The sequence below is a fragment of the Petaurus breviceps genome, unplaced genomic scaffold, assembly GCF_028583685.1.
Source record: "Petaurus breviceps papuanus isolate PSGF00001 unplaced genomic scaffold, PetGlider_PUasm1.0 76, whole genome shotgun sequence".
Lineage (NCBI taxonomy): Eukaryota > Metazoa > Chordata > Mammalia > Diprotodontia > Petauridae > Petaurus > Petaurus breviceps.
This window is the reverse complement of record NW_027186473.1, coordinates 19,090,820-19,109,722: the sequence shown is the minus strand read 5'-3', so window position 1 is coordinate 19,109,722 and position 18,903 is coordinate 19,090,820. Positions and strand designations below refer to the sequence as shown.

The 18,903-nt window shown below is 35.1% G+C and overlaps 1 protein-coding gene across 7 annotated transcripts in view; it reads right to left on the bottom strand.

Moving 5' to 3' along the window:
* ADGRL3 (adhesion G protein-coupled receptor L3) overlaps positions 1–18,903 on the bottom strand; it is a 1,002,012-nt gene that overhangs the window by 486,648 nt on the left and 496,461 nt on the right. The window lies entirely within an intron of this gene.

Below are 18,903 nucleotides of genomic sequence, written 5' to 3'. Positions count from 1 at the left end.
TTTAGAAGCATTTAAGGTGCTCCACCACCAGGCCCAAATATTGTACAACCTTGCCTTCCACTAAATTCTCAACAAAAATTATTTTCTATTATCCTGTTATTATATATATATATATATATATATATATATATATATATATATATATATATATATATAAAATAGCCTACCTAATATATCTGGTTTCTCATACCTGTTCACTCTTTAAATTTTCCCCTCATTTATCCAAATGCCACTCACCCCTTTAAAGCCCATTCCTCAGTCCCACCTCCCTCCATAAGGTCTTCCTTTCACTTCAAATATGTTACCTTATCATACACAGAAAAAAAACACGGGAGGAAATATGCCAGTCTTCTTGAAAATGCATTTGGTAAATACATGTTTTTTTAGAAAACAATATCAAAATATTAAATAATAAAAATATGCCTCAAATCTATTAATAAGAGTGATTAAGTTCAAAATAAATCTTTATCATATACCTTGAACATAGGCAAAGATGACAAAAAATGGAAACTGTGAACCTCAGAAGTATTGTGGAAAGGCAGTCATACTAATGTACTTTTAATAGATTTGTTAACTGATCCAATAATCTTGAAAAAGTATTTGGAAGTTTACAAGAAAAATCATGATTTAAAAAAAATTGACACTACTGGGCATATGCCTTGAGAAGGTAAAAAAAAGAAGAAAGAAATGTCATTCATATATATATATATATATATATATATATACATGGTAGCACTTTTTATTCTTGTTGAGAACTAGAAACAAATCTATTGGTGAATGGCTGAGAAATTCTGATATATGAATGAAACAATAATATTGCAATATTATTGCTTAATAAGATGAGGAAATCAGAGATTTGTGGAAAGATGTGTATAATATTGAGGGAAATAACCAGAATCAGGAGAATAAGAGTCTATAGACCGATAGTGGGAAGGGACCTCAGAGGTCATGTAGTCCATCTCCTTTAATTTATTGATTTGGAAACTAAATCCCAGAAAGTCTAGATGACTTGCACAAGGTCACAAAACAGTAAAGTATCAGAGCCAGTACTCAAACTCAGGTTCTTTAATTCCAGATTCTGCTGTCTTTCTTACAACTGTCTTACATGAAGAATACAATGAGAGATATTTAAAAATGAATACTAAAATGAAACTGAACACTGAGTAATTGTAAGGATTCATTTTGATACTAGAGAATAGATAATAAAACACACTTCCCACCTTTTGGCCAAAAAGTAGGGGAGCATAACAAAAGAAAACAGCGTATACTATCCAAAATGGTCATTTGATTCACCATATATACTTCATTATTTTTCTCTGTTACAAGGAACAGTTCAATGTTGGTAGGGTGGGCAGTGGGGAGACAGTATCATAGAACTATAAGGTAAAAACAAAGGCATCTATAAAGTTTAGTTTAAGATAAAATTAAAGGTAAATTTATTTGAGGATTTACTTAGGTAGAAACGCCTATATTGTAACTCTAGGTATTTTACTGTTATTTACCCATTTATGCTTATATAATAATAATTTTTTAAAAGCAATTGGGGTTAAGTAACTTGCTCAAGGTTACACAGGCAGTTATTTCTGGGTGTGGTGCTAAGTGTCTGAGCCTGGATTCGATCCCAGGTCATCCCGACTCTGGGGCCAGTGCTCTTACTCACTGTGCTACCTGGCTGCCCCTGCTTATATAATTATTTACTCCTTCTGAGTTTAATAAAAAAAAAACATCCACAGAAAATTTGCCTTTCCAATGTAACTGGTTTTCTTGCCTTTTAATATATTGCAAAATGGAAGAGGAGTGGTTGTGAGAGGGGGGAAAGAAAAGATAGGAAAAAGAATGAGGGAAGGAGGAAAGGAAAAAGAATAAGACGTGTTAACAATGGAATGACTTATGTAATGTGAATTCTGCTCATCAAATTTCTTTCAATATGCAACCAGTATTGTTAACCACCTATAAGAACTTAGGATCAGATACAGAGGCAATCCAAATATTAAATGTCTCCTTCCTAAATTAAAACAACAAAAACAATAGTTAATTGGCCAATCGTCAAGGTGGAATGAGCTTATCAAGCACAAAACAGGAATAAAATGAATAAAGAGCTAATAGAGATAATTAATGCAGGGTAAAAATCATAGAAGTGATGAAATACAGCTTTAATGACTATGTATTCTGCCTGCTTCACATTCCTGGGGATAATGAAATGACAATTTTCCTAAAGAGCAGCTATATTTATAATCCCAAAAGGAGCTGAGATAAGTTTATTCATGGCTTTGGGTATTTATAGCATTAATTATTATTCAACCCCGACAATTAGCAATAAGACACCTGCCAGATTAATCTTTCTGTTGCTCAAATCCAGTCATGTTTCTTTTATTCCATGACTTCATCACTGTTCACAGGTTTAATTATCCTTCCTCTATCCATATATCCAGCTCTAGCCTCTCTTCTGAACTCCTGTCATGTATCTCCAACTACTTATTGGACATTATAAACCATATACCCCATGAGGCCTTTTAAACAACATATGCAAAACAGAATTATTTTTCCCTGCTTAAATGCAATGCTCTCTTAAACTTCTCCATTTCTGTCAAGAATATCGCCATCCTTTCATTCACCCAATTTTACATTCAATACAGTCTTTAACCTCCTTCACTTTATATGTCCAATCAAGTTTTAAAGTCATTTCAGGGACAGCTAGGTGGTGCAGTGAATAGAGCACCAGCCTTGAAGTAAGGAGGACCTGAGTTCAAATCCAACCTAGACACTTAATTAGCTTTGTTTTCTTGGCAAATCACTTAACTACAATTGCCTTGACTTCACCCCTCAAAAAAACCAAGTCATTTCTATATTAGTAAAATTTCTAATTTCCATTCCCTTCTTTCAGTTTGTGTAGCTATCAAGCTAATGAAGAATAAATAAATGAAAAGCATTTACTAAGTCCCTAGGTTAAACTAGTGAAGCATTCTAATATCTACTGCTTAAAATGACCAGATGTTACTGAGTGGGGATAGGGAGGAAAAGGGGTCAATTTTACACCCAAATACATCAGAAAAATTTCTTATCAAATTTGGTATATCATGACCTGAAGTTTTAAAGAGAGAAATGATCTTAGAATGTGCTCTTATATGGGACCTTATCACGTGTCACCTAGAAAACTGCAATGGCCTTTTAATTGGTCTCACTGCCTCAAGTTTCTCCTCACTGGAATGTATCCTACACATATGATTTACAAGGTAAAGGGCATGGCTGATCAGAAAAGGCTCCCTTTACCTTGTAAATACTCTGTGTGTGTTCATCCAGTATTGCTATAATGTGTTTCATAATTTGCTCCAATGTTGTTGATAAATTAGGAAACATTTCGAACACTTAATGATGAAAGAAAACCAGATCTTAAAGAAAAGGAATAGTCTTGAAAAGCAGCAAGGGCCTGGAGGAATTCTCATTCTACAATCTAAGGATAAGTAGCTGCTATACAGACAGAAGAATCTTTTTAGAGATTAAGATGTCCAGAAGGGATCCAACACCAAGGATTGAGTACCCAGCCACTTCCAGAGCTGTATAACATGTGAAATTTAAGCATAACTGGTGCTAATGACCAATATGGTGTATATAAATTGGTAAACACTTCGGTACTATTTCAGAGAAAACTTTGTGAGCAACAGGTAGGTAAGATTTGCACAAGTGAACAATTTATGTAAGTGATGGACATGGGCTTTGCTTTTTTCTTCTCTTTTTTGAAAATCAGCCTAGAGTCCATGAGTTCAGTCATTTTCTTCTGACCTCTTTAAAACTGCCATTTTTCACCAACCTAAAAGGTCATGTGACCCCTAAGGCAGGAAAAGCTCTCCTTCATGCCCAGTATTGGTTCCCTTTGCACCTACCTAATCATTAGTTATTCTAATCATAAAAGTTTAGAACTGAAATGGTCATGGTATAGGAGAGATAGTTAGGATATAGTGAATAGAACACAGCATTTGGAATCAATAAGAAAGGAAGAGGTAGAACTTGTAATTTCACTGGTATAAGGAACCCCCATTCAGGAGAGCACTTCTTCAAATTCAGATCAGCACCTCCTCTGCAACTTAACTTTAAGAGCTGTCCAGATTAGGGGCGGTTAGGTGGCACAGTGAATAGAGCACTGGCCCTGGAGTCAGGAGAACCTGCGTTCAAATCCGACCTCAGACACAACACAAAAACTAGCCATGTGACCTTGGGCAAGTCACTTAACCCCAATTACCCTCCAAAAAAAGAAGAGCTGTCCACATTAGAGAAAGGCTATGATTTACCTGGGATCACACAGAGAAAATACAGGATTCTTGATCTTCGCTCTACAATGTCATACACCTCCCTTGGAAGATGGGTTCAGATGCCAACACACATGTAACCCTGGGTAAGTCACTTAGACTTAGTCTCAATTTTGCCTTTTGTAAAATGGGGTGGAGGAGATCATAGAGAATCTAAGGTCCCTTCTGACTCTGAATCAATGGTCCTATGACCATTATAGATAGATAATTTCATAAGTTACATAACTGAGACCCAGTGAGACTGAGACTCATCCAATCACATAATTTGTTGTAGCAAGAAGGAAAGCTAGTTCTCTTGACTAGGATCTGGTGTTCTATCCACTATGTCAAATAGGCTAATAACCAGATAAGGTATACAGGGTTGGGAATTTAACTGGAAATTGGGAAGGCAAAGGCATGTTAAACCAGGGCACTGATAGCAGTAGTACAACACTAATGAAGAATAAATAAATGAAAAGCATGTACTAAGTCCTCAGGTTAAACTAGTGAAGCATTCTAATATCTCCTGCTTAAAATGACCAGATGTTACCGAGTGGGGATAGGGAGGAAAAGGGGTCAATTTTACACCCAAATACATCAGAGAATTTTCTTATCAAATCTGGCATATCATGAACTGAAGTTTTGTTGTGTTTTTTTTTTTAACTGAAGTTTTAAAGAGGGAAATGATATTAGAATGTGCTCTTATACAGGAGAAAGCTAGAATCTCTGAAAAAGAAACTTAATTGCTCAGAATCACAACATATTGGGAACAGGTGACAGAGATCAGACATAAGCCAAGGCTGATCAAATTCAAAGGTCAGGTGTTTATAACAACTATGTCTGACAATGGAAAGAGACATAGATGTGACATCTAATCCACATGCAGAGGCTATTTTATGTCTTCCTATTTTTGTACTCCATGCAATGTGTGATTACCATAGTCAGGGCTTCTCACACTTTTCCCACTCTTGACCCCTTCTCATGTTCCCATGACATTCATTGGTGTTTGTGGCCTTAGTGCATGCACAGTGCAAAGTGCGCATGCTGTGGGTTCCGAACCAAGGCTGCATTGAAGTTGTGTCATGCAATGCCAGCAAGCACTGCCAGAAAGACCTCAGATTCATTATGTACTTGATTTTTAATTAATTTTAGTCAATGTACATTCAGAAACTTTTTACTGTTGCTAAATATTGTGTGACCCCATATGGAGTTGTGACCCACAGTTTAAGTGCTGCATAGTTAATCAGCTTCTCTGAAAATAGTCTGGCTGAATTCAAATTGGAGAATACAAGAGCAGATTTTTTTCTTCCCTTCAAGAAGGACTCCTTGGATCAGCACATGTTCAGGACTCAAGAGTAAGAAAGTCTGATTATAACTCTCATTCATAAAGTCCTTTAACATTTACAAAGTACTTTCCATATGACTCATTTCATGTCACAACAACTCAAAGTTGGGTGCTATTATTCCCATTTTACTCAGTTTTTTTTAAAGGAAACTGAGTCTGAGAGAGGTTAAATGGTCTGCCCCAGGTCACAGAGTTTATGTGTTACTAGGACTCTACCCTAGTTCCTCCTGCCTCCAAGTCCAGACCTTGATTTACTATACCAGCTGCCTCTCTAATAGTAAAATACACCAACCTCTGTCAATCACAATGTTTCCTGCCTCGTGTCAAGGAGGGATGTGGGTGGTAGGAAAGGAAGAAGATTTGGCTATGTCAGTACAACCTGTGCCAAACAGGGGTCTCCATTTCTGATCAGCTAAAGAATCAGATCTCTTGCTCTCACACGGGGCTCCATCACACTAATAAAGCATTGCTGCCTGGCTTCACAAGACCCTAGGTCTCTAATTCATCTCTCGGTAATGACAAGCAACCTACAACAGTAAAAGTGGGATTCAGGAGTCCAAACCTTACTCCTACAACAAGAGAAACAAGTCAGATGATCACCTAGCCAAAGCATGTTCTTTTATTTTTTTTTTTTTTGGTGGGACAATCATTCTTAAGTCACTTGTCCAGAGCCACACCACTTCTAATTGTCAAGTGTCTGAGACCAGATTTGAACACAAGCCCTCCTGTCTCCAGAGCTGGTGCTCTGCCCACTGCACCACCTAGCTAGCCTGCAAAACTTCTTCTTGGCTAAGGCAGGAGTGGAAGTATTAGGTTTCCCTGTAGGTTCTAACAGTGGCGACAAGGAAATATAGATGGTCAATATTGTATAAGTGCAACAAGGGCAGTTGTGGTGCTGTAGAACTTATGTGTAAAGTTGCCTACTGAAATCACATGCCCTTTACAAGTTCAGGGAATTTTCAAATGAGTTAAAGTTATAGGAAGGAGAAAAAAGAAGTTAAAATGCATTATCAGTCAGCATGTATTGCACTAATATGTATTTCATCCATAAAAGAGAGCAGAAAGCTGAAATTTAACAATGTATTGGGTCTGCACCAAGCATACATTACACTAATTAAAACCAGTATGCCAAACCACCACCACCACCACCACCAACAAAAACTCTCCTTACGCAGCCTCTTCTACATGTGCACACACATACAGGCAAAAACATCTTCATAAAGAACAAGGGAAGATAAACTTTTTGTTTGGTTCAATTCATTCAGAATTCAACATATAATTCAGTCTTGGAACTCCAAAAATAGCATTGGAGGGCTTAAAGTTTCATGAAATTCAATATACACACAAGCAACTTTCCCTATATCAATCTAAGGATTTCTTGATGGAAGAGAAAAAAAACCAAATTTTAAGAATATACAAACTTTGTACAAATCAGTCTGTGCTGGTAATTGTTTGACTCTGGAGATGAAAGTAAGAGACATTTTAATAATTTAAATGTGTATACAATACAAAATCCAGTTTTTTTGGTGATAGTAGTCTCTCTTTATAACATATGGGAAACAGAAACAAAAGTCACAAGCAAGTATTAGCATATTTAGTCTTTCCCATTCAAAGTAGCAATCAAAATTATAATGCAAGTCTTTGTTAGCTTGGGAGGTTTTATTCAGTAGTCAAATGGAGACTTAGAATAGTGCTGTTAAGGAAAAAAAATAATCTTTCACCAATCAAGCTGTTTGTGGAAGACAAGGCTTCTCTTGTGGTTTTTCTGTTATTTAAAATTCTACATGACTTCTTTCTAGAAGTTTAAGGATGCCAACATTTCAAATTCATTCTCTCAATTTGAAATAAACATTAATCTCCAGTAGCCAAAAAAAAATTGCTTTGTCCACAGAACTATTCAATAGCTTCTATTCTTAAATAAAATAAAAATTAAAAATCTGGATGACCTTAAATTATCCTGAAAGATGGCCATTTTCTGAGTGTTGAGTACAAAGCATTCAAATTCACATCTTTTTAGTAAACACCCTTTTTAATGAGTTTATTAAAACTTCCCAAGGAGGTTTCAGCATAGTAATCATTTGACCTCAGAACACAATCTTGTCAAGTAAGCAATGATATTATGTTAATAAAAGTAGCAAATAAAAATTTAAATGTATTTAACTATACATCTTTGCTGTCACATAAATTCTAAGTCTCATAAAATACAAATTTGAAGCACTGATTCCTTGGGGAACTAGGTGTCATAGTGCATACATTGCTGAGCATGCAGGCAGGAAGACCTGAATTCAGGGCCATCCTTAGACACTAACTGTATGACCCTGGGCAAGTTACTTAACCTCTTTTCTGTCTCAGTTTCTTCAACTGTAAAGTGGGGATATATAGTAGCTCTCTTTTAGGATTGTTATGAAGATCAAATGAAATATTTTAAAGGAATTAGCAAAGGGACTAACACATAGTAGTATCTTAATAAATGTTTTGTTCCCTCTCCCACATTAATCAGATTCTTGATTTATTTTCCTATAGCAAAACAAAATAAAAATATCTTTATTTAAAGAGTTTATGTACCAGTTTATCTATTAGATACCCAACTACTTTTCATTACTTACTTGCACTTAAAGGGGAGAAAAGATGATTCCTCAATTGTAGGTGTTTTCCATTTAGATTTTTGTATGGAAATTTATCTACTTAAATGATATAATACAATCACTTAAGAGAAAGGCAAATGAGTGTTATTAGAACAAAGTGGTATACATGTTTTTGTATGGTGTATTTTTGTATGAATATGTGTGTGTATGTATATATGTATACCGTGTTTCCCCGATAATAAGACCTATCCTGAAAATAAGCCCTCCCCTGACTGTGTAAGATTCCTCTAAAATAAGCCCTCCCCCGAAAATAAGCCCTATTGAGATTGCTACTGTAGTGAAGGTGATTCCCTGCGCTACAGGCTACATTACGGTACCCTCTGTATGCACCATCCCCCCCCCAGGTGAAATGCACTCCGAGCTGCATACAATCAGAGCTGCAGCAGTGAGCGCGTCATCCTGTTCTTCCCCAGTGATTTGCTTGCTGGCGCCATTGAGAGCAGTGCCGTGGAGGAGAGTTGAGGCAGGACAACATAAGCCCTCCCCTGAAAATAAGCCCTCTGGTGTTTTTCTTTCCAAAAAAAAAAATAATAAGACAGTGTCTTATTATCGGGGAAACACGGTATATCTCAGAAGTATTTACCAACACTTCCAATGAGCCAGACCAACCATTGGGAGATTGTAAGACCTAAACTAGCTTAAATTGATGGTTTGTCAGCTCAATTGGTTAACACTAATTTAATATGCATGTAAGGCAGTTAACTGTCACTGGGCTACTTCCCTAAATCTAGCCTGCCATCAAGTGTGCTGTCATTTGACAGACTAGACTGGAGAGGTTAAGTGAATCAGTTTGAATTCATTGCTATGACTAGAAACAATGGTGAGTCAAAGTTGATGCCCTAGGAGAAGGTGGGGGAGGGGAGTGGAGGAGGGGTAATAATATTAACACCTTAAATATTCTCAGTTGAACTGTCTCTTAAGAGGTATGTCACTATAGACATATCACTTCATTTTTCTGAGTTTCTGTTTTCTAAAGTATAAAATAGTATTTGTACTACCTGCTTCATGGGGTTGTTGGGAATAAACATAAATATTTTGTACATTACAAAGTGAGGTGTAATTTTGAATGTAAAAGTCAACACATACAGTATGAACACAAACAGACACAGACAGACAGACACACACACACACACACAGATCTTTTCCTGTTTGATAGGGTTTAGGGCAAAGAAAGTTGTTTTATCATTCTCCAGACTAACAATATCCATACTTAGAATTAATGCTTCTTAGTACACAAGCCTGATTCCACATCATTGGAGGGCTGGGAAAAACAAAACAAAACAAAACAGAACCCCACCCAGAAATCATTTGGTCTGCTCCAGGTAGCATAATAAGGAATTGGTGGACAACTTCCTTTTTAATCTTGTTTGAGGATAACAACTCGGTTTTGTTTCCTTTTAAACTTTTCTCATTTATTCCCATCCGGCAAGTTCCCAAATAAATTGCTTTGTTTTCATTACAAAGTATGTCTGTTGTTTGTAAAACACATCTGCAACATTCTCAGATTGCTTAAAGAATGTCCCCTGATTTGGGAAGAAGTCTTCAAATTTCTTAAGAGCAGAGACCAGCCCAGTATCATTCCCCATGGCCAGAGACACTGCAATAGATCCTTCTTTGGCAATCCAGATATTTTTCAGGAGAGATCCTATTTCTATTGACTTAATAATTTTACCTCATCTCCTTTAGCAACAGGATGATTGTTGTGGTAAAGGGTGCACTAAATCTAGTACTCTGTGGTAAAGTTAGCAGTGGGAAATGGCTATTATTGATGCGTTTTATCCAAAGGGATGGTAGTCCTTCACTTAGGGAAAAGTACCTCAGGTAAAGTATTCCTAGTTGCAGTGAATGGCACACTGAATAAGCAGTGATCTGAAGTATTAACTGCTTCATTTCAGACAAGAGCAGTCACTTAATACGATCAATCCCTTTCTGTACTATGTACTACACAGTGTGGGAAGAGAGTCCTTCTGAAATCTGCCACTTGGGATAAGTCCAATTTCTTGAGGTGCTTCTCAAGGTAAGTATGCAGAATGCCATTAACTAGAGTATTGAGTGGTACATTCACAGCCCTTGCATCTTCAGCTCTACCAATCAACTCGTACTGCTGTTCTGGCTGGCTGACTGCTGTGGAGTTTGGATTATGCAGTCCTGCAGCCCTGGACTTTCACTTTGCAAAACTTTTCTAAGTTTATTATGTAGTTTCCTTGGTGAGAGAGGTCTACTTTGGTATCATCCTTAATAGAAGCATTCCACATAGAAGAAACCGATTTATCATCTTGTTATAATACAAAAGGATTCCTGTGGGTTTTTCTAGGATAAACTTGGCAATGATATTGATGCTGAGGCCTGAGGATTTTACATTCAACATTCAGTCCTTTCATGTTTATGCTTTACTTTTCCTGCTAATCTTATCAACCACATTTTGAAATATCTTTGCTCCAAGTTGCAGGTTTCTTCTCTGATAGTCTGGCCCTGGCTATTGCTTAAACAAAGTTCACATAAAGGAGAGCATAAATTGAGTGGATGGTATAGATTGAACCCATTCTTTTTCAATCATTAGCTAACCTATAGGAAAATATACAAACTTAAGAACAATGAATATATTATTTGATCACTTTAACATGTTAGATGATCTTCTTATATATGAGATATTTCTGGCACATTATAAATATAAGTTTTGTCTTTTTATGTACAAAACAAATAGCAAATTTGTAGTCAAGGTCTAAAGACCTAGTACATGAGAGTAAGCTGATTTCAAAATACAGACTCTATGACAGGGGTTCTAAACCTTTTTTTTATGACTCTAGGAAGCCAATTATACTTCTGTAAAAACAATATATGTTAATCTTTAGAAGTAAGATATATAGAAATTTTGGCAAATAAGAAAGAGAATTCTAAGACACTTTATTTCTCTAACCTAACACTAAAGCAGAACCTCAGGCTTCTCACAACAATGGCATTTTAAAGAATATTTTATTTTTTCAATGAACAAAAATCTCTTTTGCTTCTTCCTATCTCCCTGGCCAAGTGAAAGGTTTAGTAATAAAACCGTCTAGTCCAATGTCTTCATTTTTTTTCTTTCTTACTTGCCTCAGGTAATATCACAGGTGGGATTTTAACCCAAGCACTTTAAACTCCAAAGTTGGCCTATCTTCCACTGTCAGTCTATAATGTTGTATTAAATGCATCACAAGCTGTATAAAAGCATTCCTTCCCCAAAACACAGGAAACATTCCATGATTACATATGAATGACAGTATAATGTACCTATGTACAAAATCCCAGTTTATTAATTTGGGCTATTGATTTAATTATTTTTTTTCCCCAAGAATTCTTTACTTATTTTTACTTTTTTTGGAGGAGGGAAGGGAGGGCTGTTGGGTTAAGTGACTTGCCCAAAGTCACAAGGCTAGTAAGTGTTAAGTGTCTGAGGCTGAATTTGATCTCAGATTCTCCTGACTCCAGGGCTGGTGCTCTATTCACTGTGACACCTAGCTGTTCCTGATTTATTTCTTAATAAATTAGAACAAAAGAATCCTGGGACCAATACTTCAATAAGTGAAATGGAGGATATATATAAAAGTGATATCCACAGGACAATTAACTAGGAAGTATCAATGATAACAGAATTTTTGAACACTGGTAGATAGTTGTGGATTCATTGTTTGAACTAGGAAATTAGAAAATAAAATAATTTTTGAGAAAAGGATGAAATCTTTTTTTTTTAATTGTGGATGTCACTGAGAGAAACAGGAAATCAGAAGAATGAAAGAGTTTGGGGACAAAATCAAATAAAAAAGTTAGCAAGTCTTTATGAAGCATTTTAATGTGCTAGACACAGTGTTAGCTGGTAATATGGTATGGTTGGTAATGGCTGGTAATAAAAATATAGACAAAAAGATAGTCCCTGTCCTTAAGGAACTCACAATCTAATAGGAACCCTAAAGTGCGGAGAGAAAAAGTAAAGGAGTAAGTGAGGTTCAAATTATCCCAGAGATTAATGATAAGGTAAAGACGATAAAAATAATATTTTTGCCTTTATAATTATGGCTTTCATTGATAGAACTAGGAAGTCAGAAGCATGAATAAGTTTTACGTTAAAGAGTATTTGTTTATACTTGAATAGGTGAGTTTCAGGTGTTAGTGCTAAATCTAAATCAACAAATGGAACTCTCTAAAATTTAAGCTAATAAGACTCAATAGAAAATGAAGATTAATCAGTGGCAGAAGTAACCTGTCCTAAGGATGACTTTGAATGGGTCTTTAATAAGACAAAGGGGTGTTCAACATTCCAAAATCTTGTTTTGGGATTGGGATATTACATAGAAACTCATCAGAGAGAATACAACCTGAAAAGAAATAGAGCTATAAGCTATTACATGCACAATCACTTATTCATATATGCGGGAAAGTGTCTGGTTTACTAGAAGAACGCCAAGGAGGAAGTTTGTCAATGTTTATTCAACTCAGTCCTAGGAAACAAATGTTCTATTTTTGAAGAATGGTTTATCTGTACAGATACCCATATTTGAGTAGAGAAGGTCAATTTGCTAAGCCACTCTGGCTCAATGAAAATACCCTAGAGAACCTTTAATTTGCTTTGCTCTGATTCTATGATAATCAAAGAACTTACTGATAGAATTTAGTCTCCTGAGAAGACTTACTCAGCTACAGGAAATGGCTATGGTAACTTGGTACAAATGATCCATACCTTGTCAAATACATTTCCCATTGTAAATTAATAAACTGATTTGTTTATAAATGATTTGTAACAAGATTTGTTTATAAAATAATCTCTTGAGAGTTTAGTTAGAGTGGAGAAATTCCCCAGGGTTTGATCAACAATGGAAAAACTGCCTCGAAGGTTGGACAGAATCTGAGGAGATAGCTTTTTTTTTTTTTTAAAGCAATTGGGGTTAAGTAACTTGCTCAAGGTTACACGGCCAGGTGTTTCTGGGTGGGTGCTGAGTGTCTGAGCCCGGGATTCGATCTCCAGGTCATTTTGACACTGGAGCCGGTGCTCTTACTTGCTGTGCTACCTGGCCTCCCCGGAGATAGCTTTTAAAAGGGGAAAAAGTAAAGTTTTGCTTTAGGATTAAAAAAAAAAAACTCCCCCAGAACTAGATGGGACAGACATGATAGGCATGATATAAGGCATCACTTTTCTGAAAAAAAAAAAAAAAAGATGTGAGGGGTTAATAGAATGTAAGTTTAATATGATGTGGCACTTATGGCATAATAATGGCATTTTAAAAATTGAAAAGTACCTGTGATTTTACAGTGCATAGAGAGGTGCAGGATCCAGGACAGAGCAAATCTCACTGCATTCTTCCCTAGTCAGACTACATCTGAAATCCTGTATTCAGTTCTGGCAACCACAGCACAGGAGGGACATTTATGAGCCATAGTGTGTTCCATGGAAAACAACATGGAGATATTGTCATATAAATGTAGAATGAAGTAAATGTGTATAGTTAGCCTGAAGAAATCTCGAGCAAGCAAGAAGGATCAGGGCAAGTAATAATCTACTCTTAATTAGTAGAGATTAGACTTATTCTGCTTGGCTTCAGAGATAGAAGCAATGGATGAATATCCCTTACAACTATGAAATTATTTGATTATCAATTTGTTGAATACAAAGTATGCTTCTCTGGGACTTCAGGAAATGTGGGTCCAATAGTTATGACAGCACAAAAATCAGTATCAGGATACTTGGACCATAATCATGGTTGCCATTTTTTCACAACCAAAAATTAATACACGAGGTCTAGCAATGGCTATTCCATTTGGGAAGCTTTACTAGAAGTACTTTGCCTTTTCTTAAAATTTGGACTGTTGTAGAAAAGGTGGGACATAGGTCTATAGGTGATGTGGTAGACCAGCACTGGACCTGAAGTCAGGAAGACTCATCTTTGTGACTTCAAATCTGGTATCAGACATTAGCTTTGTGACCATGGGCATGTAATTTAAACTTATTTGGCTCAGTTTGCTCCTCTATAAAATGAGCTGGGGAAGGAAATGGCAAACCATTCCAGTATCTCTGCCAGGAAAACCCATAATGGAGCCACAAAGAGTTGGACATTACTAAAATGACTAAACAACCAATCTTAACTTCCACTGATATATTTTGTGGCTTCAGATTACTCTGTCATTTATTCCTTCTGTTTTCTAGAAAGACTTTCATACAAGGTTTGATACCTTGAAAATATAGCAGAGTAAGATGTCCAAGACAACCAAAATGAGTGATATTTTATGTATCATTTTAAAGTTAATAAAAACGCTTTGTACATGTCATCTGATTTGTATCTCATAGTCAATCTTTGAAGAAAGAAAATGGGCATCATTATTATCATTATTACCATTTTACAAATGAGAAAACTGGCACCTAAAGAGGTTAAGGGACTTTCTCCTATCATTTTTTTAAAGCAATTGGGGTTAAGTAACTTGCTCAAGGTTACATGGGCAGTTATTTTGGGGTATGGTGCTAAGTATCTGAGCCCGGATTTGATCCCCAGGTCATCCCGACACTGGGGCTGGTGCTCTTACTCACTGTGTCCTATCATACTTCTAAAGAGGTGAAAGCTGGAATAGGATTCGAGGCTTCCTGACTTTTTGCATTCTCTCCACTGTCCTCCAAGAAAACAACAAGCTTTTGCTTCATTAAAATTCATTTGACAAGTTATATAAAAAACGGTTTGATTTACTGAACAATTGCAACTCATTTCATATGCTAGAAAGGTTATGCTTAAGATTCTCCAAGCTAGGATTCAGGAACATGTGAAACAAGAATTACTAGAGGAGTAGGCTGGTTTTCAAAGAAGAAGAAGAATTAGAGATCAAATTGCCAACATCAGCTGGATTATGGAGAAAGCAAAAGAGTACTGGGGGGAAAATATTTCTGATTCATTGACTGCATTAAATCCTTTGACTGTGTGGGATCACAACAAAATATGACAAGTCCTCAAAGAGATGGGAATACCAGGTCATCTTATTTGTCTTCTGAAGAACCCATATGTGGGCCAAGAATATTGAAAAAGAAGTATGACAAGGCTGTATACTATAACTTATTTATTTAGCTTAAATTCAGAGTACATAATGTGAAATCCCAGGCTGAATGAGTAAAGAACCAAAATTAACGTTTCCAGAAGAAATAGCAACAATCTCAGATATGCAGATGATAGCACTCTGATTTCAGAAAGTGAAAAGGAATTAAGATTCCTCTTGATAAGGGTGAAAGAGGAAAGTGTAACTGACTTAGAGCTCAACTTCAAAAAATCTAAGATCTTGGCAACTGGTCCAATAACTCTTGGCAAATAGAAGGAAAAGAAATGGAAGCACTCTCAGATTTTATATTCTTGGGTTCAAAGATCAATGCAGATAGCAACTGCAGTCAAAAGAGTGTTATGGCAACTCTGAACAGCATACTAAAAATCAGAGACCTTACCTTGTTGACAAAGGTCCATATAGTCAAAGCTCTGGTTTTTCCAATAGAAATGTATGGCTGTTGAAAACTGAACTATCAGTAGCCACAGAATTAATGTTTTTGAATTGAGTGCTGGAGGAGACTTTTGAGAGTCCCTTGAACAGCAAGGAGATTAAATTAGTCAATACTTTAATAAACTAATTCAGACTATTCACTGGAAGGTCAAACACTAAAGCTGAAGCTTAAATACTTTGGCCACCTAGTGAGAAGATGAGACCCATTTGGAAAATACCCTGATGTTAGGAAAAATCACAAGCAAAAGAAAAAGGGGATGATGATATTATGATCAATGATCATAGAAAGATATTGTATTCTCTGCACAGTTTGGTCAATTTGTGTGACTGAACAAATGTGGTCTGATAAAATAATGTTTATAAGAGGCATGCCTTTAAAACACATTTATATCATTCACATAAAAATGTTATAGAGATGAAAATCATCAGGTTAAACAAGAGGAACTCTGTAATTCCAGTTCAAATGATATGACCTTAAGAAAACAAGCATATGGGTCAACAGTTATCAACATTCTTTTGATCACCCCTTTTTGGTAGTAATATTGGAATCAATATGGAAACCCTAGAAAGGTTTCTGAAATGAGATACAAAAATCTCTAAAAAAAAAAAAGTCTAAATATTCAATCAACAAAACCATCAGCAAACATTTATTAATCTCTTACTACATGCCAGGGATCATGCTGGTACATAGCTTTCCAAACAAGAAAAAAAACAGAGGATTTTTTAAGGTATATGTTATCAAAGATTATTCAGACATTCATGTGTGAATACAAATGTGAATGTGTGCATTACATTTAATTATGTATGTCATTGTGTATGAATGTATGTAGGCATGTATGTGTGTATGAAGGGGAAAAATTACTTTGTCTTATTTAAAACAGCAAACTCCTTCTACCAATGTACCTGCTCTACAACTTACATCTCCTTCTTAACCTTCCCTCTCTCTATGAATCTATGTATGTATGTGTATACATACATACATATATGTATCTATTTAACTTTTCATCTATCTAATGTGAAGCCAGAAGACCTGATTTAAAGATCCACCCCTGACATTTATTAGCTAGGTGATTCTGAACAAGTTATCTAACAAACCAGGGTCCCAGGCAAATCAGTAAGAGAATAAATTGCTAAGCAAATCGTAATCTGTGTTAGTAGAGATGTTTTCTCAACGAAATTAGCTCACAGAGTTTAGTATAGTGCCTGACATATAGTAGGTAATTATTAAATATTTATTGATTGACTTGATTAAGAAGTTCCTATAATTGTAAAAATGAGTCAGTCAAAAATGAAGGAAAATATACAAATAAATACATAAATGTGTGTATTTATGCACATATGTCAAGAATCGACAATTTCATCTAGAGGAAATAAATGACATCCCTCCACCAATGCCATAGGTTTTTTTTTTTAATTAAAACTTGGTAGTCCTTGCCAAGCTAGTTAATCTCTTAGTGTCTTAAGAATCTCTCAGTCTTTAACTTGCAGAAGCGTTGCTGATTTGCATTGATAGAAGGAATTTTCTCTCTGGGAATTTCCTGTACCAACTAAATTATGGCTAAAAAACAAAACAAACAAATCCCCCAAATCTTGATAGTCCATGTGTGAGTATTGAGGTCAAAAAATTAATTTTCTTATTGCCAATATGGTGATAGACTTGCCTAGATTAGTTCTTAGTATACATAAAGACTTCCTTTGTATCCATACACAAAGTCCTTCTGCTTTTATAGTTTAGTAGGAACAGATAAACCTTATACTCAGATGGGACTGACACATACAGAAATGTGTATGGATATGTGTGTAGTTTATCATAGGATAATATATACATATATAGATCATATGTATTAATTATATAATCTATATATATGCGTTGTTTGTTGTATTTATGATTTGTATGTATTATATAATCTATATATATGTGTTGTTTGTTGTATTTATGATTTGTATGTATTTTATAATCTATATATATGCGTTGTTTGTTGTATTTATGATTTCTATGTATTATATAATCTATATATATATGCGTTGTTTGTTGTAATCATGATTTGTATGTATTATATAATCTATATATATATGCGTTGTTTGTTGTATTTATGATTTCTATGTATTATATAATCTATATATATGCGTTGTTTGTTGTATTCATGATTTGTATGTATTATATAATCTATATATATATATGTGTTTATTGTATTTATGATTTGTATGTATTATATAATCTATATATATGTTGTTTGTTGTATTTATGATTTGTATGTATTATATAATCTCTCTCTATATATATGCGTTTGTTGTATTTATGATTTATATGTATTATAAAATCTATATGTATATGCGTTGTTTGTTGTATTTATGATTTGTATGTATTATATAATCTATATATATATATGCATTGTTTGTTGTATTTATGATTTGTATGTATTATATAATCTATGGGTTGTTTGTTGTATTTATGATTTGTATGTATTATATAATCTATATATATGTTGTTTGTTGTATTTATGATTTGCATGTATTATATAATCTATATATATGGGTTGTTTGTTGTATTTATGATTTTTATGTATTATATAATCTATATATATATGCGTTGTTTGTGGTATTTATGATTTGTATAATCTTATACTATTTTTTTTTTCCTTTGGGGGTGGGGGCAATTCTATAGCGTGATCATTGTAGGGAACTCCTACTTGAAACTTCCTCTAGCAGACTGTCTGAGGTGTTAGGTTAAATGATGTGACCAGAAACATATAGTCAGCATGTGTAATAAGCAGGACACAAACCCAAGACTTCTGGACTCTAAAGCTTAACCCTCTATGCACTGCTTTGCTGTGGAGCAGTATACAACAGAAAGTCATTAAGGAGTTTGTCTCCAGACCCTATGTTATATACATTTTGATTGAGAGCACAAACTAGCAGAAGTTGAACTTTGTAAGAGTGCTTTACGGTTTCCAGATTTTACATATATTACCTCATTTAATCTTTACTACAACCTGGTGAAATTATCCTCATTTTACAGAGGAGAAAAAGGCAGTTCAGAGAAGGTAAATGATTTGCCCATGGTCAATTGTCAGATACTAGATGAAAATTTAAGCCTCTTTCGACTTCAGGTCTGGGACTTTTCCCACTTTAC